The following is a 14,554-nucleotide window of genomic DNA, read 5'->3' as shown; positions in this document are numbered from 1 at the left end:
GCCCTGCGGGAGAGAGAAAAGGAGACACACAAATAACTCCTTCTGTGGCAAAGGTGACAGGTGTGGACTCCAGGTGGAACTTGGGACCATAAACCCTGGGGCGGGGAACCTGGGAAGGTCCCATCCTGGATGCTGTGGGACGAGCAGGACCATCCCATGGGTGGGGGGCAGACAGGGAGGTGGGGGCCAGTTCAACAGCAGGCGCCGTGCACAGGAAGGTGTGTGTGTCATGCGGGTGGGGAGGCGGGAGAAGCAGAGGGTGTGGACCGGGGGTTCTCTGGCAAAACAGGCTGTGAACGCTCCTGGACTCCATTCTCTATCACAGGACAGAGGTCAGCAAACCACGGGCCACGCGCGCGGCCAAGTCCGGCCCAGTCTGCTGCCTGGTTTTGTACGGTCCACAAACTAAGAACGATTTTTACATTTTTTAATGGTTGAAAAAAAATCAGAGTCAAAATACTTTGTGACAGGGGCTTCCCTGGTGGCGCAGTGGTGGAGAGTCCGCCTGCCGATGCAGGGGACGCGGGTTCGTGCCCCGGTCCGGGAAGATCCCACATGCCGCGGAGCGGCTGGGCCCGTGAGCCATGGCCACTGAGCCTGCGCGTCCGGAGCCTGTGCTCCGCAACGGGAGAGGCCACAACAGTGAGAGGCCCGCGTACAGCAAAAAAAAAAAAAAAATTAAAAAAAAAAAAATTTTTTTGTGACACATGAAAATGACATGAAATTCACATTTCAGTGCCCGTAAGTGAAGTTTTATTGGCACACGGTACCCTTCGCAAATGGCCAGAGCCGCTGCAAAAGCTGGTTCCAAACAGTGACACGTGGCCCTATCACTCTGCAGAAAGGAGAATTCGTTCAGGCCACAAACTCTGAGTGTCATGTTTTGTGGATGAAATAAATCTAACAGACATAAGTACGTTTGTTTCAAATCGACTTTTTAACAGAGTGGAATCTCTGAAAAGTCCCAAAGCAAGCAAATATGATCGAGCCGTCGCAACCGGCTTGGCGCAGAATTAGGCATTTAACACTGTCCACCGCGTACAGGGCTCCTGGCTCTGGGACCTGGCGGCAGTTGCGTGGTAAGACTCCATGTGCCCAGGAAAATCCCTGCTTTCTGGAAGATCTTGACTTGCAATTTTGGCTGGGCCAAAAGGGGAGGCCGTTAACCGCAGGGGTCTTCGATTAAAATTTCTCTGGGGATTTGGTAAAGGAAAACTACGTATTGAAAGGGCTAGAATGTAACCTAAGCTGAATCAAAAACATGGAGTTTTGACGGCTAGCAGACATCGGACAAGGGGTTTGTGATTTTTGCTTTGTTACTCCATGTAGGCCTCGCCCTCTAAAGAGGTCTCTGGACTCGAGTGTTTGATTCACTCACGTGTGAAGTACAAAGCTCTGTGGGAAGTGAGGCAGGGACAGCTGTCCCTGTCCCCCGGGAGCTCACAACCGAGAACAGGACGTGAGACACGCAAACCACTCCGGCACGTCCATGTCGTCTTGGGATGTGAAATCTATGTGCCCTGGCACTTCTGGCTGATCAATCCTGGGCTCCCTAACTAGGGGGTGACTCTGCCCCCCAGGGGACATTTGCCAAGGGGTGGGCGCTCCTGGCAGGTGGAGGCCAGGGATGCCGTGTTCAACCTCCCACGAGGCCCAGGACGGCCTCCCGGCCCTCCCACCAAGAACGATCAGGCCCCAAAGTCAATGGCGATGTGTTAGAGAAACCTGGCCTAGTTTGCTGTTTCCCCACTTAGCTCACCAATTATCATCTCAAGGGTCTCTGGCGAAAGAGCATCGGAGAAGAGCTAAGATTTTTCGTCAGTAGAAATGACATTTCAGAGCGAGGGGAGACCCGAGTAGAAGACCTGTTTAAGGCATGGCAAGTCCATTTGGAGAAGTCGTGAAAGACAGGCAATGAAAAGGGAGGTGGGGCTGGTCCGAGACGAGCCTTGAATGCCGAGCTAGTACGGCGTGCTTACAACGAAGGGGAGGGGCCAGTCCATCCATTTGGCTACAAAAAGCAGAGAGAATGTGCCCATCCTCTCCCCCTGACATAGCCCAGAGGAGCCACGGCGGGGTGGACCGGGAGGAGATGAAGAGGTAAGTGAGCGTCGTGAGCCAAAGGCGCACAGGCCCACGCAGGATCTGGGAGTGATTCTGAGTGTGCTGGCGCTGTAGAGCTAGAGGCTGGAGAAATCCTGCTTCTAGAACAGGAGAGGAAGGCTGAGCTCCTCAGGCCACTGGGGCTAGAAGAGAGACAGGAGCGAGGCTGCGCCCCGAGGAGCTCCCTACCCGGAATCTGGGTGAGGCCCCACAGCGCTGCCCGGCCACCGTCTCTAACTCCATCACCCTGTGGTTTGTTCAGTTAGAAAACTGCTCATCGGTGAGTCTCTTCCGGTGCCCGCTGAGTCTCCTTAGGGAGCACAGGCCAGGTGACAAAGGCTCGGTCAGCTGTGGACTCAGGCCAGTGATGAATTCCGTGGTTACAGGCCTTCCAGAAATAACTTCTATTCACGCCTGCTTGTCATTTTAAGAGTTGGCCGTATCACCGTACCATGATGTACACAATTGATGAGCCCCGGAATTATACCCACTTTACGCTTTAACTTCCAGTCTGAATGTCAATGGCCAATGGTGGCTAACAATTTAAAATTTCTCTATCACCTTCTCCCCTTGTAACGCCCCACACGACGATCTACGAATACACTTAAGTATTCGACTAATTCTAAGCAACTCGGATGTTTGATATTTGGGGCCACAAATACTTGCTGAAGATGGAAACCCTAGAGAGCTCTAAATACAGAGGTCCCCAGTATGGCGAATTCTTCTAGAAAATGAAGAATTCTTTTCAAAATCAAAGCACATCCTTCAAGCTCTTTTCTGTGGGTCTGGAATTCCAAATTTATTTTTTCTCCAAGCAGGCTCCATCGGTACATATTCTAAGAAGGACAGGCGAGGTGGGAAAGCTCCAGGTGGTGTTTTCTTTGGGTTCTCCCTGGATGGGGTGGATTTTTGTGGGCTGGTGATTCTGGCGGGAAATTGCTTCCCTGGCCTTACCCCATGGATCACCTTTTGGACAGAAACATATCCTGGAAACATGGCACTATTTCGAAAAGATAAACAGTTTGCCTTTTAAAAATATAAGCATAATTAAGTGTTGCTGCAACTTCAGGAATGGGCTTCTATATCATTAGTGTGATTTCAACAGTTTTCCGAGGAGACAGGCGCTCAGGAGCCAAGCCTCCTGTCGTTCTGTGGGGACGCGTCCTTTCCGCTTCCGCCAGGGAACTGTCCCCATCTGATGATCGCTGTGGTCTCTACCAGGCCTCACTGTCCCTGGTGCTCAGTCCTTGAGTTACTTCCCCCTCCGCCTCAGAGCCCTTTCCCAGCTTCCCCCCTCACCTAAGAATTGCTGCAAAAGCTTCTCTGTCCAGCATGATTCACAGTAGCCAAGTGTGGAAGCAGTCCACACATCCATCGAGGGATGAAAGGATAAACAAATGTGGTCCATCCACGCAATGGAATATCATTCAGCTTTAAAAAGAAAGGGAATTCTGACACCTGCTACAACATGGATGAACCTTGAGATCATCAGTGAAATAAGCCAGACACAAAAGGACGAATACTGTCTGATCCCACTCACAGGAGGTCCCTCGAGAAGTCAAATCTGTAGAGATGGGAAGTAGATGGTTAGGGGCCAGGGGCTGGGGGAGGGGCTGGGGAGTCAGTGTTTCATGGGGACAGAGTTTCAGTTTGGGAAGATGAGAAAGTTCTGGGGATGGACGGTGGGGATGGCTGCGCGACAGTGTGAATGTCCTTAATGCCACTGAGCTGTGCGCTTAACACTGGTTAAAATGGTAAATTTTATGTTATTATATTTTGCCATCATTTTGTAAAAAACCACTTTTCTCTGACTCTTCGTTGGTTTCCTGCTCCTTGAAATATGATGGTTCTACCTTTGGCCTTCTCACCCTCCGCCTCTGAGTGAGCTCATCCATTTTCACGACTGAAATGACCAATTATGTGCTGACAGCTCCCAGATCCTGACCTTCAGCCTGGACTACGCGTCCCCCCCACCGTCCCCCGCTGTCTCCAGACCCTGAAATCCAGCAGCCTGGCAGGAAACTGCCCGCACTCGGCTGGCCCCCGCGCATCTCAAGCTGGCCAAGCCCACGCCTGAACGCATTACCCCTCTCCGCCCCACTAGCTTCTCCCAGGATCCCTGACTCACTGAAGCGGCCTGTTCTACCTGATCCCCAAAATCAGACACGCAGGGATCACCCTGGGCTCCTCCCTGCCCTTGGTCCCAAGAGAGTCACCAGGTCCTCAGAGCCCCCAGAACCCTGCAGCTCTGTCCCCACGCAGCATCCCTGGCTGGTGCAGTCGGTCAGGTCGCCATCGCCCTGGGCCTGGACCATGGCAGCTGTTAATTCTCCGTCGCCATCCTCCAGACGCCATACCTTTCGCTACACCTACCAAAATCCCATCTGATCACAAAGTGCTTCCCCAGCAAACCTCTCAGCCCAGCACCAGACGAGTCCCACTCGTCCAGCCAGGGGTCGGCAAACTTTTCCTGTAAAAGCCCAGACAGTAAATATTTTAGGCTTCGCAGTCCACGTTCTGTGTCAGTCGCAAATAGTCAACCCCACTGTGGCTTCAAAAGGGCAGCCAGGGGCTTCCCTGGTGGCGCAGTGGTTGAGAGTCCGCCTGCCGATGCAGGGGACACAGGTTCGTGCCCCGGTCCGGGAAGATCCCACATGCCGCGGAGTGGCTGGGCCCATGAGCCATGGCCGCTGAGTCTGTGCGTCCAGAGCCTGTGCTCCGCAACGGGAGAGGCCACAACAGTGAGAGGCCCATGTACAGCAAAAAAAAAAAAAGGGCAGCCAGAGACAGTATGGAAGTGAACGAGCGTGGCTGTGTTCTAGTGAAACTTTGCTTCCAAAAACAGGCTGTGTGCCGACACCTGTTCTCCTCTCTGGCCTGATCTCCCCTGTGCCCTGCACTCGGCTTCCAGAAAATACAGCCGCGCCACGGCTCTCCCCACCAGTCTGCTTGTACATCAAGACTCCGCTCCAGCCCGCCTCCTCTTGGACACCTTTTGTGCCCCCTCCAGGCGAGTGGCCTGCCACACACATGCCCTAGAGAGACCTCTAGCCCATCCCCGTTCTGAAACTGTCACACTCTCCTAGTTGGTCTTTGGTCTCTGTAACCTCATAGAATAGTGTTTGACTCAGAAAGGAATGAATGAATGAATGAATGAGCGATGAAGAAATGGCAGAGGTCCAGAAAGCAGGTTTTCCAGCAAACGACTGGACACCACGGCTCTGACAGCTACAGGCAGAGGTGAAATCTCCTAACAACTTAATTTATACTTAGAATAGCAGCCAGAGTCCTCCCCATGGCCACTGGGGCCCTGTGCCTCTCCTCCTTTTGCTCACCAGTTATCAGCCACACAGCCGCCTTTCTCTGCTCTGACCAGGCCCAGCTGACTCCTCCTGCCGCAGGACCTTTGCACCTGCTGCCCCCCCACCCCACCCCACCTGGAAGGCTCTTCCCTCTGAACAGCACAGGGCTTCTCCCTCTCATCATGACAGTCTCAGCTCACCTGTCACCTCCTGAAGAACTTCCCTGGACACCAGTAGCCCAGTTCTTACACACACACACACACACACAAACACACACACACACACTCAACTGCAGAGATCTTAGTAGAAACAGGTTTACTATATATAGCATATCTGGGCTTTGTTACATAGTAAATGACAAATCATCACTATATTGGCCATCACATGTAAGTTCTAGATTTTTAATGGCTTTAGAAATTTTTTTTTCATCTTTAAACATGGACTATAGGAGCATAGCATAGCACAGCATAGGAGCACAGCATCTGAAATCCACTTGCTGTATGTATCATCTATAGGCTTGGGAAGACAACTGTATTTTTTGTAAATTCATAGGATTGACCACAATTTAAAATGAGGTTGCCAGGGCATGAAACCATGCTTTAAAACATATAAAAGCTATGTATCATAAAATAGGAATGCACTTCAGGAAAAAAGAAGTGAGGTGTAGCAAGGAGCAAGGCCATGCTGTCTGCTCCAGTCAAATCCTGGCATGAAGACCAGGATTGTTCTCACCTCCAAGTGGCTGATTCCTGACTTCGACAGGACTGGCACCTAAGAGCCAGCACTAATGGACAGGGGAAACCAGTTTTTAAATTTTCTCATCTGGAGGTTCTGCCTGCAGAGCTGGCTGCTTGGCAGAACCGGTCTGGAAGTGTGATGTTTTAGGAGTGATTTCAGATGGACCGATACCCCAACCAAGGTGTGGGACTTTGAGACACTTTTTGGGTTGTGTTTTTGGTTTTGCCCAGCACTTAACGCTTGCAGAGTGCCATATCTGTATCAGAGAATTTCTATGCAATCGAAGGGTATTTCCCACCTTAAAACAGACAGTGGAAGGCTCACCCACTCAATCGAGCAAGATGTATTTACTGAATGTCTCCTCAGCATTTGGTGGTCAAGAAACCAAAATTTAAAAATCACCCCAGGCAGGTCACACTGCTTGTTTGCTTATTCTAATAATAAAAATAACAACAACAATAATAATAGCTACTCCGTTGTACACCTATTCTGTGCCAGGACCTGGGCTAAACAGTTATAATATTATTTCCTCTTTTTTTTTTTCTTTTTGCCGCACTGCACAGCTTGCGGGATCTTTGTTCCCTGACCAGGGATCAAACCTGTGTCCCCTGCAGTGGAAGCGCAGAGTCCTAACCACTGGACCGCCAAGGAATTCCCTATAATATTATTTCTAATATCAAAACCATATAAGTGATTTTCTCTTTCACCGATGCCAAACCTTACCTGGAGTCACAGAGCTAATAAATGTGAACCCCTTCTCTGTGGGGCCCTAAAGCCCACATCAGCAGCATCCAGGGCTGGGACTTGCGTTTTTCCTTTCCTTTGACCCCTGACCCCATTCATCCAATCTGAGGATCGCAACAGGACATGTTACGATCCCTGGTGAACAGGCTGGAATCATCTGGGCAAGAGGCGCCAGTGGCTCGGACCAGGGGCTGGCGGTGGTGGAGGTGACGAGGCGTGGTCAGATTCTAGGTCCCTACATTTTTGCTGATGGCTTGAGAGAGAGAGGGCTGGAGGACGACTCCAACGTGTTGGCTTGAGCAGCCAGGAGAGGCCGGCTGATGTTCACTAAGGGAGCTCGGAGCCTTCAGAGGAGCAGACTGGGGGACTAAGCCCTTGCCCTTAAGCTGCCTGTCAGCATCACCACCTTCACCAGCTGCAGCCTGCCAGCCCACGGGGTGGGCTTTCCACGGCTCTGCCCCCCATCCTCTGACCCCACTCGTTATCCCACACACCCCCTTAATTCTGGGTCTTCCTCTCCTAAGCTTCTCCCTCTCTTTTGTCTTTTCCTATAAGAAGTCCTTTGCTCTAAGTGTCCATCATCGGATGAATGGTTAAAGAAGATGTGGCACATATATACGATGGAATATTACTCAGCCATAAAAAGAAACGAAATTGAGCTATTTGTAATGAGGTGGATGGACCTAGAGTCTGTCATACAGAGTGAAGTAAGTCAGAAAGAGAAAGACAAATACCGTATGCTAACACATATATATGGAATCTAAGAAAAAAAAATGTCATGAAGAACCTAGGGGTAAGACAGGAATAAAGACACAGACCTACTAGAGAATGGACTTGAGGATATGGGGAGGGGGAAGGGTAAACTGTGACAAAGCGAGAGAGTGGCATGGACATATATACACTACCAAACGTAAGGTAGCTAGCTAGTGGGAAGCAGCCGCATAGCACAGGGAGATCAGCTCGGTGCTTTGTGACCACCCAGAGGGGTGGGATAGGGAGGGTGGGAGGGAGGGAGACGCAAGAGGGAAGAGATATGGGAACATATGTATATGTATAACTGATTCACTTTGTTATAAAGCAGAAACTAACACACCACTGTAAAGCAATTATACTCCAAAAAAGATGTAAAAAACAAAAAGAAGTCCTTTGCTGATCTTGGGTTCTGTGAGGGTCCTGACAAGGGAGGCAGTTTCTCTGAGAACTTCCCTTGCTTTGAAAAAAGTTTCACATTTTACAAATAAGTAGGTGTGTATAGAGGAGCACGTTATTTCAGTAAGTGGTCAACATGCATTAGTTAAAAAGAGCCGAAAGAGATATGGGGATATATGTATATGTATAGTTGATCCACTTTGTTATAAAGCAGAAACTAACACATCATTGTAAACCAATTATACTCCAATAAAGATGTTAAAAAAAAAAAAAGAGCCAAATATACTATAAGATATGGTTCCTTCTGGCTCTGGAATTTTACAAGCAAAACCACCGCCTGTGACTATAAAAATCCTACAAGCACATTTAAAATGTTGACTCAATTATATATACTATTAATGAAAGTTCAATTAATTAAATATCGATTAATATTAATTAATTTTAACTCGAATCTGAAACTACAAATTAGATCTAAGGAATAAGAGCCAGATAAACAATTTCCCAGCACCTGCATTTCTGGTGAATAACTCCAGCCTGGCAGTGCTTCAGTGATAAACACGGTTAAAGATGAATATTAAGGTGATATGTGGCCTGCACCCAGAAAGCAGATATCAACTGAATTTCAGAGGACTTGTTCTGTTACTGGGGGTCATTACTAATTCTGCCCCTCTCCTCCTGGACTCCCCTTTTGAGCATCGCAGAGGTTCATCTGGGATGAGAGGCAAATAGTTCATATTGCTTTTACCACAGGGGCAAACTGTTTCTGCATTCATTCCTGACCCACATCAGCTGGAACATCACAGGATCCCGGAACCAGTTATCTTTTCCATCGTATATTATTAGAATTCTGTCTTTTTTAAAAAAAGACTACCAAGTCCCCCCGGATACTCTACCAAGCCTGTTGGCAAAATTAGCACCAGTAATTAAGGAAATTAAATTCCTTTCCTGGGGGGTGGGGTGGTACCATACACTCTTTTTCTCTGGCCAGAGTAGGTGAGTAGCCATTTCTAAGGTTATTTCAGAGTCAGTTCAAGTTTTTAAACTGGAGTGGGAGAAAGGTGACCAGCCCCTGGTACTCCCCGGCACAGAGGGGAAGGGTCTTTATATCAATATGAGCAAACAAATAATGTTTCAGATTATGAAGCAACAAGATAAAAACGTGCTGCCAATATATGCAGGAAAAAAAAAGTTTTTGTTATTAATGTTTTCTGTTGTCGTTGTCATTATTTTGATTTTGGGGGGAAGTCTTAGTTGACATGGAGAGCCTTCTATCAGGTTTGCTATTTTGGATTTGCAGAGATAAAGCTGATTGGACGGGGGAAAAACTCATGACAGTCTGCACCGACAGTTCAATGCACAAAGCAAGAAAATAACTGGATGTTGGGGGAGGGGGAGAGGGGCGGTGCATAATTAAAACACCAGAAGCAGGAATGAGGTCTCCGCGGAAAGGCAGCCCTGGACTTGTGTGCTACATCCTGCCCTTCTCCCTCATTCCTGCGGGGCAACCGGGAGGTTAAAATTAGGACGATGAACCACCCCCGCCGCAGCCGCCGGAATGGCAGGGGCAGTTGGGCCCCGGGCGCCCTTGAAATAGCCACTAGGATCGGAAACGCAACTTTTCTTAGCGCAGCAGCGAGAAAAACCAACAGGGACGAAGCCTGGAGGGAGCGCCGCGTCTTGTCCCAGAGGGAAAAGAAAAGGAATCAAGAGCATTTGGAGGGGGGCGTGTTTTCGGGGGTCAGGGGTGGGGGATGGATTCACACATACACACACACACCCGCGCACTCCCACAACACGCGGAGAAAATGCCACCGAGCAGTTTGGGCCCACAGGTTGGGCTCTTTAAACAAAATAATAAATTAATAAATTAAAAAAAACAAAAACGAAACACAAGCCCACAACCCTTTCGGAGAAACTTTTCTTGCTTCGCGTTCAGTCCAAATAGGGGAGCTGCGGCGGTGCGTAGGCGCTTCCTGAGGGGCGTGGAGGGACTGGCGGATCCAGGATCCCCCAAACTTGGGAACGCGGGGTTACCAGGGAGAGAGCGGAGGAGTATCCGAGGAGCCCTAAGCGCGAGGATTCTTGATGAAAAGGTGAGAAACGGGTCTCTGGGAAGCCCGATTCTCGTGGAGTTCGTGGTCAAAAAGTGAGGAGGGGAAGGGTTCTTCCCCTAGACCAGCGCACCGACTTTGGTTAAAAAGTGAGGATGGGGTTACAGAGAGCCCTCAAATTCAGTATTTGGGAACGGGGTCAAAACGATGATCCCCGGGGCACCCCAAATTCAGGACTTTGAGGGTAAAGGTGAGAACGAATCTTTTAGGCCCTCTCAATTCAGGAATTTTAGTTTAAGGGTGAGAGAAAGGTCCCAGGGGCGCCCGAATTTCAGAGATTTGGGGAGCAAACAGGAGGGGCCCCCAGGCGCCTTCAATTCAGGGAGTTTAAATGTCAGAGTTCGAAAGGCGCTGCTAAGGCGCCCCCCAATTCAGGGAGTTTGAGGGGAAGAGTGAGAGAGGGGTCCTCGGGCACCCCCAGCTTAAGGATTTGGGGAAAGAAAGTGACAAGAGGTTCCCCAGGAGCCCCACATTCAGGGAGTTTGGGTAAAAAGCTTGAGAGGGGTTCCTGGGGCACCCCCAACCCGGGGATTTTGAGGGTAAGAGTGAAAGACGGTTCCCCCGGAGTCCCCAACTCAGGAAGTTTTGGAAAAAGTGAGCCGATGGGTCCTCACCGCTCCCCGAGTTTGGTTAAAAGGAAGAAGGGGACCACGGCCACTCCAAACTCAGCCTCGCTGTCGGGACTCGGGGTGCGGAGGGAGGTCCCGCGGGCGCGCCATCCCGTACGTTTGGGGTGAACCGCAGGGACTGCGCTGCCCGCTCCCCGACCGGGATACCCGCCGCCCCCCGTACTCCCCGGCCGGGCAGGGCCCGGGGCGGTCGTATCGGTCACCTGGAGTTCCGGCCGGGAGTTCGGGCAACGGCTCCCGCGGCGGCGGTGGCGGCTGCTGCGTGTTGGTCCCCGTTGGTAAGTAACAGTCTCCACGGCTACAGTCTCTATGGCGGCGGCGGCGGTGGCGGCGGCGGCCGCTCCTCCTCCCGCTCCCGGCGCCCGCCCGCCTCTCGCCGCCTGCCCGCCTGCCGCGACGGGGCGGGGCGTTGTTATCGGCAACGGTTACCAGGCTCCACGCCCCACCCCCTCAACGGCCCGCCTCCAACGGGCACGATGAGGGCGGGGCGCAAGACCCTGCAGCTCTCCATTGGCTGTCCGCAGTGCCTGTCAGCGGGGGCGTTCCCCGGCGAGGAAGAGGGCGAGGCTCGACCAATCGCCCCGAAGGAGGGCGGGGCTTGGAGGGAGGCGGGCGCCGCTGGGAGGGTTGGTAGGCGGGAGGCGCGCGCGGGCCGAGTGTTGGTTGCGCCGCTCCCGGAAGGCCGAGTTTTGGGGACCCGGGGGCCTTCGCTTATTGTCGGGCGTCCTGGCACAGTCTAGGTCCGGGGTCAGCAAATTCCGACCCGCGGGCCAGATGCGGCCCACTGCCTTATTTTCATGGCCCACAAGCTGAGAATTTTAAAATATGTTTTAAGTGGTTAAAAAAAAAAATCGAAAGAAGACTCTCTCGTGGCACGTGGAAACTATATGAAAGTCTATTTTATTTTACTGAATCCAGTATTTTCAGCTCCTTTAAGAACTGACGGACTATGGCCCGCGGGCCAAATTCTGCCTGCCTGTGCTTGTAATTAAAGGTTTTTTGGAACACAGCTTCCCCCATTCCTTTAAGGGACACGGAAACTTGTCCCACAGAGACAGAGTTGGGTACTAGAGACTTGAGCATTTGCACAAAGATGGGATGACATAAGCAAGGTCTAAAATATTTACTATCTGGTACTTCACAGAAAATGTTTGCCAACATTTTCCCCTCCTCCCTACCCCCAGATAGTAGGTTCAACTTTTGAATGGGACAAACAAGGGACCCTCAGAGTTTTTTGGGTTTTTTTGGCTTTTTTTGGGTGGGGGGAGATTGACAATAAACAATAATAAAGTAAACATATATAGTTATTTGGGAGAAGGGGCTGGAACACAAGGAGAAAAAGCCTGTTCTGAGAAAAGGCAGGCAGGGTAACTTAAGGGAAGATTAGATCTCAGCCTCATTCATTCACTCATTCAACAAGTAATCATATTAGTCAGAATTGACTAAATTGTCCTTATATGCCAGAAAGTGATCTAAGCATTTTTCATATGCTAATTTAGTTAAATCTCACAATCACATCCTGAAAAAAAGCGTATGCATTATCCCCGTTTTACGGATCAGAGAACAGAGGCCGGGAAAAAAACGAGTGAATTTGTATCAAACAACTTGTAAGGGCTTCGAACCCCAGTGGTCTGGTGCCCAATCCCACACTCTTGACCACTAGGTGGGTAGTTTCCAAACATTTTTGACCACAAGGCACAGCAGAGAGTATATTTTACTCAGAGCCCCAGTTCACACAAACACATATATAACGAAAACATTTTCATGACATGATACTTTAGGTAATGCTGATTTTTTTCTATTCTGTTTTGTTTTAATGAAAATGCTGATGGTGACTTGCTAAATGGATTTTGCCACGTGCTAATGGGTTCCTTCTTGCAGAGTTTCATGTGATGGAATCTTAAACTTAAGACTGCAGGAATCAGTTTCTGTCCTTCAGTGATTAATTTAGTTAAAAATATTTATGAAGTGCCTACTATTTGCCAGGCACTGTTCTTCTAGGGACACAAGTCCCACACTTATAGGAAAAGTAACAGGGTGGTAACTTGGGGGTGAGTAGGTGGGGCTTATTTTGCATGGAACAGCCAGGGATGGCCTCTGAAGTGTGGCCAACCCAGATGGTTTGATTATGGGGTTTCCCAGGGCGTGGGACTTTCAGTGCTAAATCTGGAAGATTCCCCGACAAAGTGGGAAGATTTGGTCACCCTAGGCCTCTCTGAGGGGGTGACCTTTGGGCCAAGGTCAGAATAATGAGGAAGAGGAAAGGAACATTTCAGGAATTCAAAATCCCTGGGGTGGAAACTCATGTGGAAGAAACAAAAAGCAGGTCCTTAGGCGCTTAGGCGTGGCTGGAGCAGAGTGAATGGGGAGGGGTGAGTGGGTGGGGGGTGGTGAGTCAGAGGATGGAGGGGATCATTTTATTTGAGGTCCCATAGGCCATAGGAAATGGTCCTCATCAGATTGGGAAGCCATTGGACCCATAGGGGGCAGATGTACTCCAATTTGTGATTTTAAAAGCTCACTGCATGGGGGATAGATTGCAGGAGGCAAGAAAGACAGAGAACTTGGGAGTCTGTTACAGTTCTGGACTGAAAGGTATGGTGGCCTCAATTAGGGACCTGGTAGCAGAGGTGGAGATGAATGGGTGGATTAGAGGTACGTTTTGGAGAGCATTCTGATGGACTGGATGTGGGGAGGTGAGGGGAAAAGTTTCAGAGTGGGACAGGAGGTACCTTGGAGCCTTCTTGTATGGTTCATTCTGCTATAACTCTTGTTTTGAGAACGCAAATTTGTCCCAACGTGATGCCGTATTTGCAGTATTATTTATGTATTTCTTCCCCATTGAACAGGTATAAAACTCTGCTATCTCAAAGAGGAAATCATGAGGGAAGTTAGAAAATACTCTGAGATGACCGAAAATGAAACACAACATACCAAAGTTTATGAGATGCAACTAAAGTAGAGGAAACTTGATAGCTATAATCATCTATGTTAAAGAAAAAAAGAGAGAGGGAAAGATTTCAAATCAGTAATCTAGCTATCCACCCTAAGAAACTGGAAAATAAGAGTAAACTAAAACTGAAGCTAGCAAAAGGAGTGAAATAATAAGGATTAGGGTAGGAGTAAATGAGATAGAGACTAGAAAATCAATAGAGAGAATTAATAAAACCACAAGTTACTCCTCTGAAAAGATCAAATAGGTTGATAAAACTTTAACTAGGCTGACCAAGATAAAAAGAGAGAAGATTCAAATTACTAAAATCGGGAAACAAAGAGGGGACATTACAACCAACATTACAGAAATATAAAAATAATAAAATAATACTATAAACAATTGTATGCCAACAAGTTAGATATCCTAGATGTAATGGGAGAAATTCTTAGAAAGATGCAAATTACCAAAACTGATTCAAGAAGAAATAGAAAACTGAATGGATTTTTAACAAGTAAAGAAATTGAATTAGTAATCAAAAAACTTCCCACAAAGAAAAGCCAGGACTACATGGCTTCATGGATGAATTCTACCAAGTGTTTGAAGAAGGTTTAACACTTATCCTTCACAAACTAATTTTTAAAAAATATTTATTTATTTGGTTGCACTGGGTCTTAGTTGTGGCACATGGGCTCTTTAGTTGCAGCTCGCAGGCCCCTTAGTTGTGGCTCACTGGCTCCTTAGTTGTGGCATGTGAACTCTTAGTTGTGGCATGCATGTGGGATCTCGTTCCCTGACCAGGGATGGAACCTGGGCCCCCTGCACTGGGAGTGCGGAGTCTTCACA

At 49.1% G+C, this 14,554-nt stretch overlaps 1 protein-coding gene across 8 annotated transcripts in view; it reads right to left on the bottom strand.

The window, feature by feature from the left end:
- RFX2 (regulatory factor X2) overlaps positions 1-11,160 on the bottom strand; it is a 99,709-nt gene extending 88,549 nt beyond the window's left edge. For 2 of the 8 annotated variants that reach the window (XM_089905589.1, XM_089905592.1), the window contains exon 1: positions 10,980-11,159. The gene's annotated coding sequence lies outside the window, so the exon portion shown is untranslated. Of the gene's footprint in view, positions 1-10,979 lie in introns of all 8 variants that reach the window. The other 6 variants (XM_089905593.1, XM_089905594.1, XM_022557552.3 and 3 more) reach the window with 4 other exon arrangements.
- Positions 11,161-14,554: the final 3,394 nt, after the last annotated feature.

The sequence above is a fragment of the Delphinapterus leucas genome, unplaced genomic scaffold (assembly GCF_059928025.1).
Source record: "Delphinapterus leucas isolate spDelLeu-1000000601 "Yukka" unplaced genomic scaffold, BTC_Dleu_Yukka2 spDelLeu_asBTCV2_sq25, whole genome shotgun sequence".
NCBI classification, from domain to species: Eukaryota; Metazoa; Chordata; class Mammalia; order Artiodactyla; family Monodontidae; genus Delphinapterus; species Delphinapterus leucas.
Note: the sequence above shows the minus strand (reverse complement) of the source record. Positions and strands in the feature narration are given on the sequence as shown.